We start from the raw sequence: 15638 nt of genomic DNA, 5'->3' as shown, positions 1-15638 counted from the left end.
GGAACCACATGCACTATCCTGGACTATATAAGCAAAAGCTAACATTTCGTCTTAATAAAAACACATGGTGCATTCATCAGAGCGTGTTACTCACAGTTCCCACTCCAGGACTTGAGCAGAGACTTTATGCTGATCTCAAAGAACACAGAATCCTGCAGACTCAGCATGACGCCACCAGAGGACTGTGGGTAAAAATAAGGCACTGGTTTCTCCAGCCAGTCCCGCTGGCTCTGTGCTCCAAACGTCCGTCGCACTCACCACCCGCACATCCGGCTTGCCTCAGGCAGGCAAAGTTTCAGCCTCTGTCTGGGCCTTATGAAGAAGCACATGCTGCTAAACGCGCACTGACATACACGTGTGCTCATCCACACACACGCTCAGATCAGCTGCAGGGATCTGAAAGGCCCATTAGAATCCAACAGAGTAGAAGCACCTCAAGCAGCAAGACGAACTGTGACAAGAAAATAAATAAAAACAAGACTATGTTGTTTCCTCAGACTCCTTGTGGGAGTATCAAATCCGTTCCATCCAGCCCGGAATGCCACACGGGGGAAACTTTGATCTGGGAAAGTGTGAGTCGTCCTGAGTGAACGAGGGAATGGTGAGGATGGACTCCCAGCAGAGAGTAGCAACGGTCCCTCGCTCGCGTAACTCTTCCTGTCCAGAATGGGTCCTAGAGCGCAGTGCCCGTCTGATAAACGGCCGCGCTCATTACATCCATATGGTTTCACAGCGCTGACTCTCTCTCTCTGTCTCCCTCCCTTTCTCTCTCTCTCACGCTGTGAAGAGAGCATTTGTTTCAATGGCAGAATAGAAGGAGGGGAGGGTGATGTCGATCAGCACGCTGCTAGCCTGCTCTGGCTCCACTCCAGCGCTTCAAATGACATGTCATTACGACTCCCGCCTTGCTCTTTCCCACTCCCTACTCTCTTTCTCCATCCTTTTCTTTGGAGGCTTGTAAAAACACAACACTTCCTGTACCAACACTTATGTGTCATCAGGAACTGCTGTAAAGTCAGAGAGGGAGGGACAAAGAGAGAGAGAGAGACTGGAATCTAGAGGATGCTGGTGTGTGAGACAGTGGTGAATGCAAGTATCACTGACTCAAACACTTTGGCTGAAAAGCATATACGGACGCAACAATCTCTATATCACCGTATGCTGCATATGCCTCTTCTGTATCAGCCGCGCCACAAGGATGCGCAGAAGAACAGAAGAACATATGCAGCATACAGTGATATGGACAGACACAGAGGAGACTGTTGACAAAGGATTTGTTGAATAAAGTTGTTATTTTTGTTTTTTTCTTCGCTTACAAAAAAAGGATTCTTGTTACTTCATAACGTTACGGTTGAACCACTGATGGCAGATGAAAGTATTCTGACGATGTCTTTCATACTTTTCTGGACCTTGACAGTGTAAACTTACTTGGGCAGTCTATGGGACAGTCACAGGCCTGCCAGTTTTCATCCAAAATATCTTTAAATTGTGTTTCCAAAGACGACACGAAGCATTTACTTGGTTTGGGAAATGAACATGACATGGGGTAAGTGATTAATGACAAAATTATCATTTTGGGGTTAGTATCCCTTTAAGCTTTTAACATGTCAAATCCTCAAGCTTTTATTTTTGGTGAAATATAGGTTAAATGCTGTGAACATCTGCCCAGGAAAATGTTTGAATTATGCAAATGTTAATTTAAATAAAGTGCACCCTAGCTCAACATTGTGTTCCCAAAGGCATGTTAAATCATGATTTAATGAAATTATTGCATTTTAGTTTATTTTGGTGAATTGCAAGGCCCGTTTCATTTATTTTAATGTTACTTTTGACTGTAAAAATAATTATTAACATTTTTCATCAACTCATGAACCCCCCTGCTAGTTCCCTCACAAAACCCTCATTTGGGAACCTGCTGCTTTAGGATAAAATTCCTTCAATCACAAAAAGACTGGGCAGCTGCCGAATGTTTCAGATCCAGACTACATATACGACGTATGTTCCATTCCAAAGTGGAAACAGTTTGTCAAAAAATACTGAAATTTTCCCCAAGTTTCAAAGCCTTTAAATTACGCAGGCATGGTGACTGTTTGGAATATGTCATGCCCCTGCCAACTTACATTGACGCACTGACATCCATACACACAGCTGGAGTGAGTGATGCTTGACCTATGATGTAACCGATGCCCTGCTTGCAGAAGAGGGTGCGGCAGTCCCCGGTCTATTAATTGAAGAACGAGAGAGCAGCATTGTGAGATCAGACAGACAGAGCTGACTCACACCCTGATCTGACATAACATGTAAAACAAATAGCTTCAGCTAATCATTCATTCAAAATACTTCTGACTGCTTTGTTTTTACACTGGCTTCCCAAGCTGTGCAATATGCTGGATTTTCACAATATACTCGCAACGATTTTAGTGCCAGTAAAAATGATGCAGCACTAGGAATAGCATAATGCTGTTAATTACCTTTTTTATAGGGCCCTTTTAGTTTAATTTAAAATTAGACTATATCTCTTTGCACGTGTTAAGACAGAGATGATTTAATAGTCTGATTTTAACTTTAAAAAAAATTACCAAGAGTTGATTGACAAATTTTTCAAAGAATCAAGTCAAAAATCAACACATTCAACAATTCCTCTTTGCATCACTACATAAAATGTCTCCATGTTTCATGTCCAATGTTTCATTTTCTATATTTTATACTATTATTCAAATGCTCTGGTGTAAAATAACCACACGAAATACGCCTGTTTATCGTATATTGGTGGATGTAAATGAAAATGATAAATGATAAATTGAATATATATTTCCTTAGGAAAACAGCATGGAAAATTATGCCTTGATTATCATTCATGTAACTAGACCTTTAACTGTGTTTTGGGTTACAATTAACACAAGTGTTGTTACTATTAAGTACTAAAGTATACCTAAAAGTAAATAATATTAAATAAATAATATCAAATCGACCCTATTATGCCCCCATTTTAAAGGGATAGTTCACCCCCCAAAATAAAAAATTTGATGTGTTTATCTGCTTAGTCATAAATGGAAGAGATTTTTTTTTATGGCCGATGACGATATTGAGAAATATCAAGAAATCAGTCTGGCTGATTGGCCCATTATGAGGCCCGATATAATACATGTAATTACAGTAAATGAGAGACATGCAGACCAAAAAATGGTGAAACTAAAACATTTTATTTATGCATAAATATTTATTAAAACCTCAATTAAAAAAAATGAAACAATTGAGGTAACATTGTAGTGTTCAGACTTTCTTTTTCTCTTGCTGAAACATCTCCCCCAAAAAAGTATAAAACCCTAAAAAATTTAAATGTAAACAACAGAGGGGTAACACTTAAAATGAACAAGGTTTAGTGCAGCCTTTCTAACATTCATAATTAATGAGCAAATTAATATACATAAATTTAATGTTGAAAATATAGTATGTGTAATCAGATACAGGTATGAGAAAACATCACATCTGTATCTCCCCACTGGAGCTGCCGCTGGGCTGCGGATTCTGATAGTATCACCGGGTACGTTTGAACAAGACTTTGCTGCACACCAGAGTATTATTGTATTGTAATACAATGTGGCGTCACACGTTAGAAAGTGAATGACGATTGGACGTTTTACTGTATCAGGTGCGTGAGGGCTTGTCTTTAAAGAGGAAGCAAAACTGCACAATATGGTGTCAATTCCATTTTAAAAAACATCGGCATCCCGGTTTAACACTGAAAGACTTATCGGCCGAAGCACTAGTCACAGAAGTGGGATTCGCAATACTAATGACTCGTTTACACTGTTCAGGAGTCAATTCTTTCCTTTGGCAGACAATAACTTTATTTAATTGCGCACTTTTGGCTTTAACAACTTTGCAGTTCGTTCACATTCACATACAGCTACACACACTGCATGAAAGCCAATATTCGAAATGGCATCTTGTGGGCACTTTAAAAAACACAAGCACATTAAATTACTAATACTTTCAAATTTAAATGAAATAAAAAAAGAAAGGTTTATTTAACCACTATTAGTGAAGACCTTTATAGAAATATATACTAATACTAAAATAATAAACTATAAAACATTAACGGGCTACTTCAAATTTAATAATAATAATAATAATAATAATAATAATAATAATAACAACAACAACAAAATCAGGATATCAGGTCATCTATAAGCAGAAACTCTGCAACCCAGCATTTCCCAGAGCCACTCCTATGACGTGCCATATGGGGAAAACGGTATGTGAAAAAACAGCACGCAGAGAGACTGGACAACTGATCCACACAGGGTATGGAAAAAAAGACATCTTGTGCTTTCAGCAATCGGCACAGTTTCAGTCATGATCCAAATTATGGATACAGCTATACTGAACTGTGCTATCAAAATTGTGTAAGGGTAATGTAAGGTGGTTGGCGATACTCAGTTAAAAACAAACAATTAACCGTCCTCTGTCTCCAAAGCCCTGTCACCTCTGATCACAAAGAAAACACATCAGTCCATGACATCATCTGACCAGAGGCTTGAGACAAGATAAAAGAGTGCACACAAACAGATTACACTGATAGAACCACTCTCACAATCTCTCTTTCTTTCTCCACCCCCCCACCTCTCTCTTTAGATCAGTCTCCTTCAAACCTCTCTCCTCCATCACTTGACTTGACTGTCCCTCCCTGCTGGGAGGTTATGCACTCAGCGAGAATCTTCCGACTGGCAGCATCCGTAAAACAAACACTCGGTACAAAAAGCCCGTATTGTGGAGACTACAGCACAGAGTTTCCACTCCCACACAAACATAAAACAAATGCACATGCACTGACCAAAACACATTATAGTACACCCTCATGGATACACGAAACTGAGCCCACTCCAATATGCTGGCCAAGTGAGTAAAGGTCCCTTATAATTAGTAAGAGGAGGAAAGCAAAAAGACAACACAAAGTCTTAAGAATTCTGGAAGGTCAGTTCTCAGTTTCTGGCTTTCCGACGCAATCTTCTAGAAACTTCAAATCTGTGGTGCTGAAACTGATTGGGAATGTTAGTTTAAACACTTCCTGTGACAGTGAGCTCACTCTGTTTATCTCTCATGCACTGATCTGAGAACAGGTTTATGATGACATAAACATGGCAATGCAAAAAAAAAGAAGGTTGCATGACATTTAAGTAATAACTCTTTCCAACTATACTACTATCTGTTTTTATCCCTCTACACTAACAAAGCAGTATATCTCGTCACTTTTGTTGTAAGTTAGGTTTTTAAATGGCTGTTCGTGGTATTCGCACCCACACAGTAAAATAAGTCAGTTCCAGAATCACATGATGGCCCAAAGACGCCATCTCTCTCTCTCAAACACACAGTTTTGGGTAACGGCGCGGTCAGTAGCAGAATCCGTGCTCAAACACTGCAGGAATGCTGCTCTATTGTCAACAGGGTGCGACTGCGTCACCAAGCACTTTAATATACAGCAAAAGCACTGCAGACACAAATCCAAATCTAGGCTTACAGGACCATAAACACAAGATCATATAAAAACACACCAATTCAAGATGGTTTTACAGTAACTAAGATAAACACCAGATTCTTTAACTGAAAACAAAAAAAACAAATTCCATTTCAGCTTTACAATAAATAAATCAGATTCTAATCCAATCAGAAGCACACTATTCATACCACCCAGATTTACAGTAACCTAAGTCTGATTCTGATCCAGCCTATCAGAAACTTGGAAAGACAACTCAAATTCCAGGCTTGGATAGTAACTAAACCAGATTTGATTAATGTTTGATTGAAAACATTATCAACTCAAAACTCTATCCCAGAGTTATAGTATCTAAAACGACTATCTAGTATCTATTAGTATCTAAAAATAAATTCTAATCCCGATCAGATTCTGATACAGATCAAACACCATTCCAGGTTTTTCAGTAATTAAACCATATTCTCATTCAGATCAGAAAACACCTCAATCCCAGATCACCAGATCTTAAAACCATATCATACACAACCAGATATGAATCCACATCAGATTTTGATCCATCTCAAACCCCGAATCCCGGTCTTACAACTCACTAAATAAGATTCTGATTGGAAGATTCTACACTCAAACCTCACTGTCCCAGTTTCACAGTCAGTTTAAACCAGATTTTCATACAAATCAGAAATATACTCAAACCCCATTCCGGTAGTACATATAACATAAACAATTATGATATTCTGAGTCCAAGATCAAAAACACATCAACTCATCAAAACCCAAGCCTAGGAGACCCGTATCTAAACCAGATTCTGATCCAGAATCAGCACATTCATCCTCAATCAAATCTAATGCAGAGAGAACCGGATGGGAAGATGCAATGAAACAAGCACTCTGTTCAGAGATCAACTGCTGATGTTTCAGAAGAAGGGGACACGACTGTAAGTGCTTTTGGTGAGCAGGGGGTATACCACTGACAGACAGACGGTCTGTGAAGACCTTTTTAGTCCCATGAGGCCACAGTGAGAGTGCATTTCCTGTTCTGTGCATTATAGCACCCAGGACTCCGGGAAAAGGAGAGCCAAAAAAGGAATAAAGGCAAATAGAGGGTGAATGATGGAGAGGGAAAGCAAAAAGCAAAAGATAGCGGGGTGATGAATAGAGAGAAAGAGAGGCTGATTCAATACGGACAGTAATTCTATCTGAGGTTGTACAGCATTTGCTTGTATCATTTGCTTTTTAGCAGACAGAGGTTTTATTGTGTGAAACTGCATATACCATGATGCAAAGTCCAGACAACTGCTGTGCAGAGAAGCTATAGCACAAACTTGAACTTTACTGCCTTTAATAATAAACATCTGAGAACATTTTCTTCGCTAAGGGATCTTAACAAGTTTATTTTGGGTTACTAGAGGTAAAACAATTCCCTGTAAAAAAAAAAAAAAATTTCAAAACAGGTACAATTCCTTTAATAAAACCATTCAAGGTTGGGATGTTTAAATCAAATCTCATCATTATGTGTAATCCTGCCTATGAATATACATTGTGTAATTAAATGTTTATGAATTTTATGGTGTCTATTTGAGTAATGTACAGTACCTAGACAGCAGACACCAAATTTAATTTTACACAAATGAAAATGAGGCTGTGTGGTACTGACACACAGTCAATGGTATCAATGGGCTGTATTCTTCGATGTAAATTGTTCTCTCTGGTCAAAACCAATCCAATCACAAACCTGTGATCAAAGTACTGTAAAACAAGTTGTGAGAAATTTTAGCAGTTATGTTACCAAAGCATGAAACCGCTTGGTGTTCAAGAGTCTGTACCGCACCTGAGACATTTCAGCTGAATCACGTATCAGCAGCAGTGCAAGCTAGAGACTGCAGGACACTGCAACACCTTGCCAGGAACAAGCGCACCTGTCAGCACCCAAAGCAAACAAACCACACACTCTGCAGAGAGAGACATTATGCAAAAGCTGTGTGAAACCTAGTGTGCTGAAGAGAGAGAGAGAGAGAGACAGTGGGCATGCTAGCCTAAAATTTCCCACTGATCGCACCTGTGAGTCAGCAGAGACACTCACACACATCAGCACCAACTCTCTATAACACCCTCCATCCCAAAAACTGACAAAAACACGGGCTAAATACAGTACCGCTGTAGTCATGAAGAGAGGAAGAAAAACGAGCAAACAAAGGAGTACCAGTACTGTACAAATGAAGTAAGAGAGGACCAGAGAGAAACTGAAAATGAAAAGAAAAAAGAATGAACAAATGAAAGAAACAAGTGAAAGAGTAAAAGAGAAAACAAACACAAACAAGTGAGACCAAAAGGAATGGATTGAAGGAAAGAACGAAAGGAAATTAAAGTATGAATGAGCAACAAAAGATTAAAACTAGAAAATGGAAAAAAGCAGCAATAAACGAACAAACGAAAGCAGGCAAAAGAAACAAATGTGTGGAACGGTGGGCAAATAAGCGAAGGGAACACAAAGCCAAAAAAAAGCCCAAACAAACAAATAGAAGCACAAAAAGGAATGAAACAAGAAACAAAATGAAAACCGAATACTAAGAGGGCTAAATGAAACGAAAGAAATCAAAAAAGAAAGCAAAGAAAAATGTGAAAATGAAAAACAAAAAAGAAATTGAACATAATAAATAAATAAATAAACAAATAGCCTAACTCAAAACATAAAAAGGAAAGTGAAATGTGAAAATGTGAGACAAAGAACAAGAGAAACAAGAAAAAAAAAACAATGATCAAACAAATGAAACCAAGCATTTGGTTATGGAGGGGGGGGGTGGTTGAATGAACGGAGTGGTAAAGTGTACAAACAATTGAGAGAAATGGGAACTAAAGCACAACCAAATTAAAAGAGGGTGAACGAACAAAAGAGAAAGCAAACAAAATGTGATGAAAAAAAATGGGGGGGAATTACAAAAGTAATAACAAAGAAAATAGAAAGTTGTTTTGTTTTGTTTCTTTCTTTCTTAACGCCAATCCAGCATCGATTGCTATATTCATGGTAATACCAAGTTAATCCAATTTGTAAAGTCTTGTCTTTACAAAAAGGAAAGTAAAAAATGAAAAAGAATGAGAAAATGAAAGAAAGAAAGAAAGCAGCAATGAACTAACAAACAAAAGCAAAGTGATAAAAGGGGTTTTGGCAAGAGTGAAAAGAAAAAAAAGAAATGACGATAAATCAATTCATTGGCTGAATGAACCATGTTGACCCCCACCCCCCTTGTATTTTATTTTTTGTCAGCTTTGTCAACCACAGTGTTCAACTTTATGAACCGTTTGCATGTGTGGCCTGTTCACTTAACTTGCATTTCTGCTCATCTAGTCCTGATTATGAATCACATTGCTGCCCTGAAAGAAAACCCCACATGCACAAGCACTCATTTTTTCCAAGATAAACTCCCATTGCAGTTTAATGAAGTGAAGTCTGATCCACAATGACTGCAGTAACAGAGAGAGAGACAGAGGGTGTGGCGGGAGTGCTACTGTGTCTGTTTGACTCTATGATCACTGATTCCAGATCATCAGCCCTGGCAACCTTGAGGGGGACCCAATATTTTAGACACATAACATACTGCAGAGACGCCATATCCTTCCCTCCTCCTGCATACAGCTCATGTGCATGCAGCAACATCTAAAGCAGAAACACGATAAACAGAGAAAGCACACCATCAAAACACCAATGATATCAGCAACAGCAGCAGAGAACATCAGTTATGTAACGCACTGAAGAAGTAGCAGGTCTATGTGATTGTGGTCTGTAAAGCTGCCTTCCAGCTGAAAAAACAGGTTGAGCTGGGAAACAGGCAACTACCCAACCAAATAGAAAAATGTGTTACCTGTCAAAACCAAAGAAAAAATAAATTGCAACGCTGACTCATTCAATATCCATTTAGAAAACAAATCAAAGCGATTAATGAGAATATGCCTCTAAAGCTTCAAGGTTCAACTACAGTCTAATATCAAAGAGGTGGTTGATTATTTGCACAAATCTATTACTAGTTACTGCAAAGGAAAATTGTCCAACACTTTAACACAATAAGATAAATTTGAAAGACTTTTGAAAGGTTTACCCTGTCTAAATAGGTGACGGTAAATGAGAGCTGTTTGTGTAACTAATTTAATAAAATTGTTAATGAAAGTAATCAACAACGATTTCATTATAAATTATTGAGACTTTGTGTTGTGCAGAGAACTTGTAAGCATTCCCAATTATCAAAACAGCTCATCCTGACAGAGACTGATTAAATATTGTTGTCATCATTAAACTGCAAATATTTGTGCGTGTACATGCCTGTCAGTTGATGCAGCGCCACAGAAAGAGTGCATCATAATTAAAACAATAAGCAGTGTTAAACATGAAATTTAAGCTTTTTAAAAAACCAAAACGAAACTTTCAATTTTATGTGCAACTCAATTATATATTTTGTGACGGGACGAGCCAACGACAGACACAGTGGGCGTGGCGTCAGGCCTCGGAGAGGTTTTTATTTAACAGAAAAAACCAAAACAAGGGGGAATAAAGTGCCCAAAAGGGGAAACAGTGTCCAAAACAACAGGGAATCTGGTGTCCCTCGTCGTGCTGCGGGGTTCGTGGGGGTCTGGCAGTGTTCACGGAGGAAGGGTCCAGGTAAGGGGCGGAGTCCGGCGGCCGCACGCGCTCCCCTCTTCGGTCCGGGGCGCGAGGGGCGGCGGCTTCTTCTAGCGGCTTCATCCTCCTCGCTAGCCGCGGCGCTTGCAGGGGATGGACGGCCCGGCATCCTGGGCCCGACGGCCGTATAGACGGGTGCGGTTCTCGACCGGGACCGCGGGTCCGGCAGCTCACGTCTCTGGTGGCGCGGGAGTCCCTCAACGCACCCTTCCTGGACCCACGAGGACACCAGTGTGCATGCCGGGGAAAGAAGACCGGTCTCTCGAGGAGAGGCGCGTTGGGCTTTTAAACAGCGGCGGTGATGAGGCTCCATTTCCTTCAGGTGTGCCCCATCACACGCCGCCAGCCCTGACTCGTCCCGCGCCCCTCCTCTCTCCCACGCCCACAATCCTAATCGGGAGCCTGGTGAAGGGCGGCGATTTAGGAGGGGTGCCGGTGAATTATCAGGGAGGAGGCAGCTGACTCGCCACATGAAACTTTCAATTTTATATGCAACTCAATTATATATTTTAACTTGCTGAAAAATAACCAAAGATTATGCAAAATGGTCATAATTTTCACAAAATAAGAGGCATCATGAAAATCACGTTATTTTTTATTTGGTAGAACTATTACAAAACATAAAATCAGTCATGGATCATCCAGAAATAAATGACACACAGTATAATATTCAAGGATATGTAAACTTTTGAACAGTGTAATCTTTACAAATTCAGTTATTATTTTGTCTTGTGGAGCATATAAAAACATCTGTTATGTGAAATAGCTTATTCAAGACAGTACTAAACAAAAAATAATATGCAATTTTCATGATCCCTCTTATTTTGTTAAAATTATGACCATTTTGCATTTTCTGCAAGGGGTATATAAACTTATGTGCACTACTCATTTTAAAGGTGCTGTATGTAAGTTTTTGACTCTACTAAAGCATAAAAAATAATAATATGTTTGCAGATATTTTAGAAACATGCTAAGTTAACATATTTTGTTTATCTGAAAAACAATGCTACAGTCAGTTATCCCCCTTTGAAAATGTGCGTTCCGCGGGCCGGAGTGTCACACTCCGGTTTGGTTTTGTTTAACCCGCCCACTACCAGTTTTACCCCAATGGTATTTTGGCCCGCCAGGCTGCCAGTTGGCGGAAAACACAGCCTATTTCATTTCATTCATCTCAAGTGCGGTCGTTCCTGTTGGTGTCTTCAATCTGGCAACCTGCGTGTGCGTCAAGTCAGAGGAGGAGGGGCCGGTTGAAAAAAAACCCTCTCCAATATTTTGAATTTGGACAGCAATACCTAGTTCAACCACTCTGTGTCAATCCTACATACAGCACCTTTAACTTGTGAATTCTTTAAATTTTAAATCGCTTTATTTGTAGTTTGTAGATGGTTAAACCACTTTTGCAGACAGTGCATATCATATTATACACTTTTAGGGTCATTGATTTTATTTTTATATTTTAAAGAAATTAATATTTTATTTATTAAGAATGCATTAAATAGATCAAAAGTGACAGTAAAACATTTATAAAGTTATAATGTTATAAAATATTTATATTTTAAATAAATACTGGTCCTTTGAACTTTCTAATCCTCAGTTTCCACAAAAACACGGCTGATGAGAATTCAGCTCTACCATCATAGGAATAATAATCAAAAACAGAAAGAAAGTTGTAATATTTAACATTTGTACTGCATTTTTGATCAGTTCAACAGATTAAGTGGTACTGAGTTGCAGTACCTTAAAAATATAGTTACTTGAATAATAGTGACTTTTATGGAGCATTTAAACACACTTGGGAAAATGAGCATGTCCTGGCAGATACATTTAAAACCCAAATCCTCACCCGAACACTCAAGACTCATCAATTTGGGAAGAGCGAGGTGTGGTTTGGTTGCAATGTAAACACCTACAAAAACACACACACACACACACACACACACACACACACACACACACACTGACTACTACCCATGCAATAATTTTATCACGACATACTGAGAGAAAACTCAGGCTTCAACCTTCAAAGGATACAGGAAAAAAAACCTCTCTTGGTCCGTGTTTGAACTGGTGTTTTCCATCATATTGAATGCATTGTGGTCAATTTGCATTTTGAATGCAGAGTCACATGCAGTTATGCAACATCACACTCCCCACACTGTTTTTCCTGTAACCAATGAGCTGACATACCAAGAAGAGTGGTCGTAGTTGGATCAGCCATGAATGACACACAAAGATCCTCATTTATCCCCATATGACCCTGTCAGGGAGAAGCGCTGCTGAAGCTTCAATACATTTATGGTCACAAATGCATTCATGTGCTTCCAGCAGCCCAGTTATGAGCGTGTCAACAAACACTGTATTCCCTGATTAAATGCAGAGCCGTAGGACAACTTAACAATCAGTCTCTCTTCACCAAAACAAAGACTTCCTTAACTTTCACACAGGCACCCGGGGTCAACCTTTCTTTTTCTTTTTTTTAGTACATCGGCCTACATAATACCGAAGTCCAAATGAAACAACATTCACAAATTCACTTCATAATCTGACAGATTTCCAAATCAAACTGGATATGTGATGGGAAAAATTAGGGTGTGACTTTATCCATCGGGAATTGATTAGATAAAAATTTAAAGCAGTCCATGTGTGACGCAAGGTGGTTCATGGGAAGGCTTTGATGAAAGATAATTAATCCTTATTGCTTTGAACTAATATGCACCAATAAATCATTTGTAAACAAAACTGGGCACTTTAAAGGGTTAGTTCACCCAAAAATTTAAATTAGTATATGACTTTCTTTTCGCAACGCCGATGTCATCCACCAGAACTGCTTCCGTGTACGACAGACACCGGAAGTGAGAGAAAAGTGTTTATTACGTTTGAAATATGGATATTTTTCTTATGAAAATGTATGGATTCACTATAGGAGGCCTTAATTCACCCCCCAGAGCCGCGTGAGGCACGTTTTATTATGGATCCACATGCTTTATTTGACGTCTTGTGGACTGTTCAACAGAAACACCCGCTGACTGCAATGATAGAGCTTGGAATAGCCAGGAAATTTTTTTATATAACTCTGACTGGATTCGTCTGAAAGAAGAAAGTCATATACACCTAGGATGCTTCAAGGGTGAGTAAAACGCAGGCTAATTTTCATTTTTGGGTGAACTAAACCTTTAAGAGTACATTTTGATCAGAAGAGCATTGTATTTCTCCAGTTAGCAATGCCTTGACATTATCCCTAGTCTAAATACACTACTGTTTAAAAGTTTAGGGTCAGTCCAATTTTTTTAATGTGTTTTTGATTGTGTTTTCTTATGATTAATGGGGCTGAATTTATTTGTTTATTGTTTATGTTTATGTGTCCCACGTTGATATATTACTACAATTAAAAATAGCTCTGTCTATATTTGAATATATTTTCAAACTGTAAATTTATTCCTGTAATGGCTGGAAAAATTTAAGCACCCATTACTCCAGTCTTCAGTGTCACATGATCCTTCAGAAATCATTCTTATATGCTGAAGCACAAGAAACATTATTATCAATGTTGAAAACAATTGTGCTTGATATTGTGACATATTGATAAAAATCTTTCATATTATTACAAAATATTGTCACTTATGACCAAATAATGTGTTCTAGCCAAAAAATAAACTTTTTTTGTTAATGATGGTAAAACAAAAAATAATATTATTAATACTAGTAATAAATGTTCAATGACCCCTTTGACTTTGAATGGTAGCATAAATGTTAAAACCTCTGAGATATGGTGTTTTCATATGTAATACATTATTTTGAGTCTTGCTGTCATAGCTCAAGGTTGGAAATAGTGATATAACTATAACTCACTTTGACAAATACATCATTGTAGTCATGTTTCAAAACAATATCAACATGATTCAGTGTCAATAAAGTCAGAGTGATGATATTTTTCACTCATGATAATACTGCTCCCTGGACACACACAAAAAAATAAAAAAATAATAAATTGCATTTGTATTGCATAAAATACTTCAAAAGTTCCTGGTTTTATAATTACTCTAAATATTTGAATAATTTTCACTGTTGACCAACTTAAGACTTTGCAAACAGTTCGTTTACATAAAGTATTTACTTGTTCCCTCTTGTCTGCGATTCATCTTATATCACAGCTGAAATACTAAAGAAAAACGGTACAAACACGACACCTTGCACACACACCTCATAATCAAAACATTCCTCTCTGCGACAGTTAAATTACCTGTTTGAATACCCATCCCTTTCCTCTTTCCTGACGGTACCTTTGGCACGATGTCGTTGAAGAACGGACAGCCGCCCGGTAAGTCCGGCTGGGATCCATCGTGCTTCCTCTTCATTGGCCTGTGTGAAACCAGCCTCTTCACCCTCAGCAAGCGAGGGCCGGTCTCCCGTGGGCACACTCCCCCCGCGTCTGTTGCCGGCAGCCCGCCGTCCCCGGAGATGACCGTGGGAACGAGGCTCTTGAGGAATTCCATGTTTGCACTGAGACACTTTTTCACTCCAGGCGGCGCCTGTGCGGGCGCACGGGTTACAGCCCTGCCAACCCACCATCACCTCTGAGGAATCAGGCCGCCTGACAGAACAGACGACCGCAGAACACCGCTCCTCCGCCCAAAGCAAAACCACAGCTTGTCAAACTTGGACTTCACCACAGGTTCCTCTTTGTCGTGTCAGTTAAAAACTCGAAGTCTCTATATACACAAGCACCCAGACGAAGTGGATATGATCTTTTATCGTAGTGCAGAAGCTGTTGGCAGTAAATCCAAGATGACAAACGCTGGAATTAGGTAAAAGTGAGCACCTGTAGATCCAGTCACTTGCTTTCTTCCACCTGCCTGTATTCCACATGCCACAGGGCAGCTGTGAGGGCACTTTGCAAAACGTAACCTAAAGTTCACTTGAGCTTTCACACAGCGAGAGGCCAAACCTCACTACCCTGTCTGTTCATGCAGGATGCACTGAACACTTTGATGTGATGATTTGACAACAGTAGGCGGGAGCCTTTCAGCTCAAGTGCGTTATCTGGGCGGAGGCAAGGACGTGTCCAACGGGTGATAATGTATGCCTGGGAGAGCATCCAATCAAAAAACACAGCAGCTACCAACCACGCCCAGAGGTTTTCTTCTCCTTTGTAAAGGAAGGGAGGGAGTGAAAGAGGGAGGAAGACTCATCTGTCTGTGATGGCTGGAGAGGGCATAACAAAAGTGAGAAGGCATGGTGTCTTCAGCGTGCTGTTGCCTTCTGATAAGTTTTATCAGGTTTAAAACTAAAGCTGCTCTTCGAATTCCCCTCTTACACAATCTATCTATAACTTCCTTACATATTTCCCGTCCACTGAGGGAAAAAATTAATAAAAATATAGCTCAGAAGGCATGCTGTCAAACAGTTAAAGTGTCTCACGCCCACACACACACACACACTCTGATGGTTTCACTTCCAGTTTACAGCAGGGCAG

General features: G+C 39.4%; 1 pseudogene; it reads right to left on the bottom strand.

Moving 5' to 3' along the window:
• Positions 1-14669, bottom strand: part of LOC109083026 — a 73724-nt pseudogene extending 59055 nt beyond the window's left edge.
• Positions 14670-15638: the final 969 nt, after the last annotated feature.

This window comes from Cyprinus carpio, unplaced genomic scaffold (genome assembly GCF_018340385.1).
Source record: "Cyprinus carpio isolate SPL01 unplaced genomic scaffold, ASM1834038v1 S000006753, whole genome shotgun sequence".
In the NCBI taxonomy this organism is placed as follows: domain Eukaryota; kingdom Metazoa; phylum Chordata; class Actinopteri; order Cypriniformes; family Cyprinidae; genus Cyprinus; species Cyprinus carpio.
This window is presented reverse-complemented; position numbering and strand designations above follow the sequence as displayed.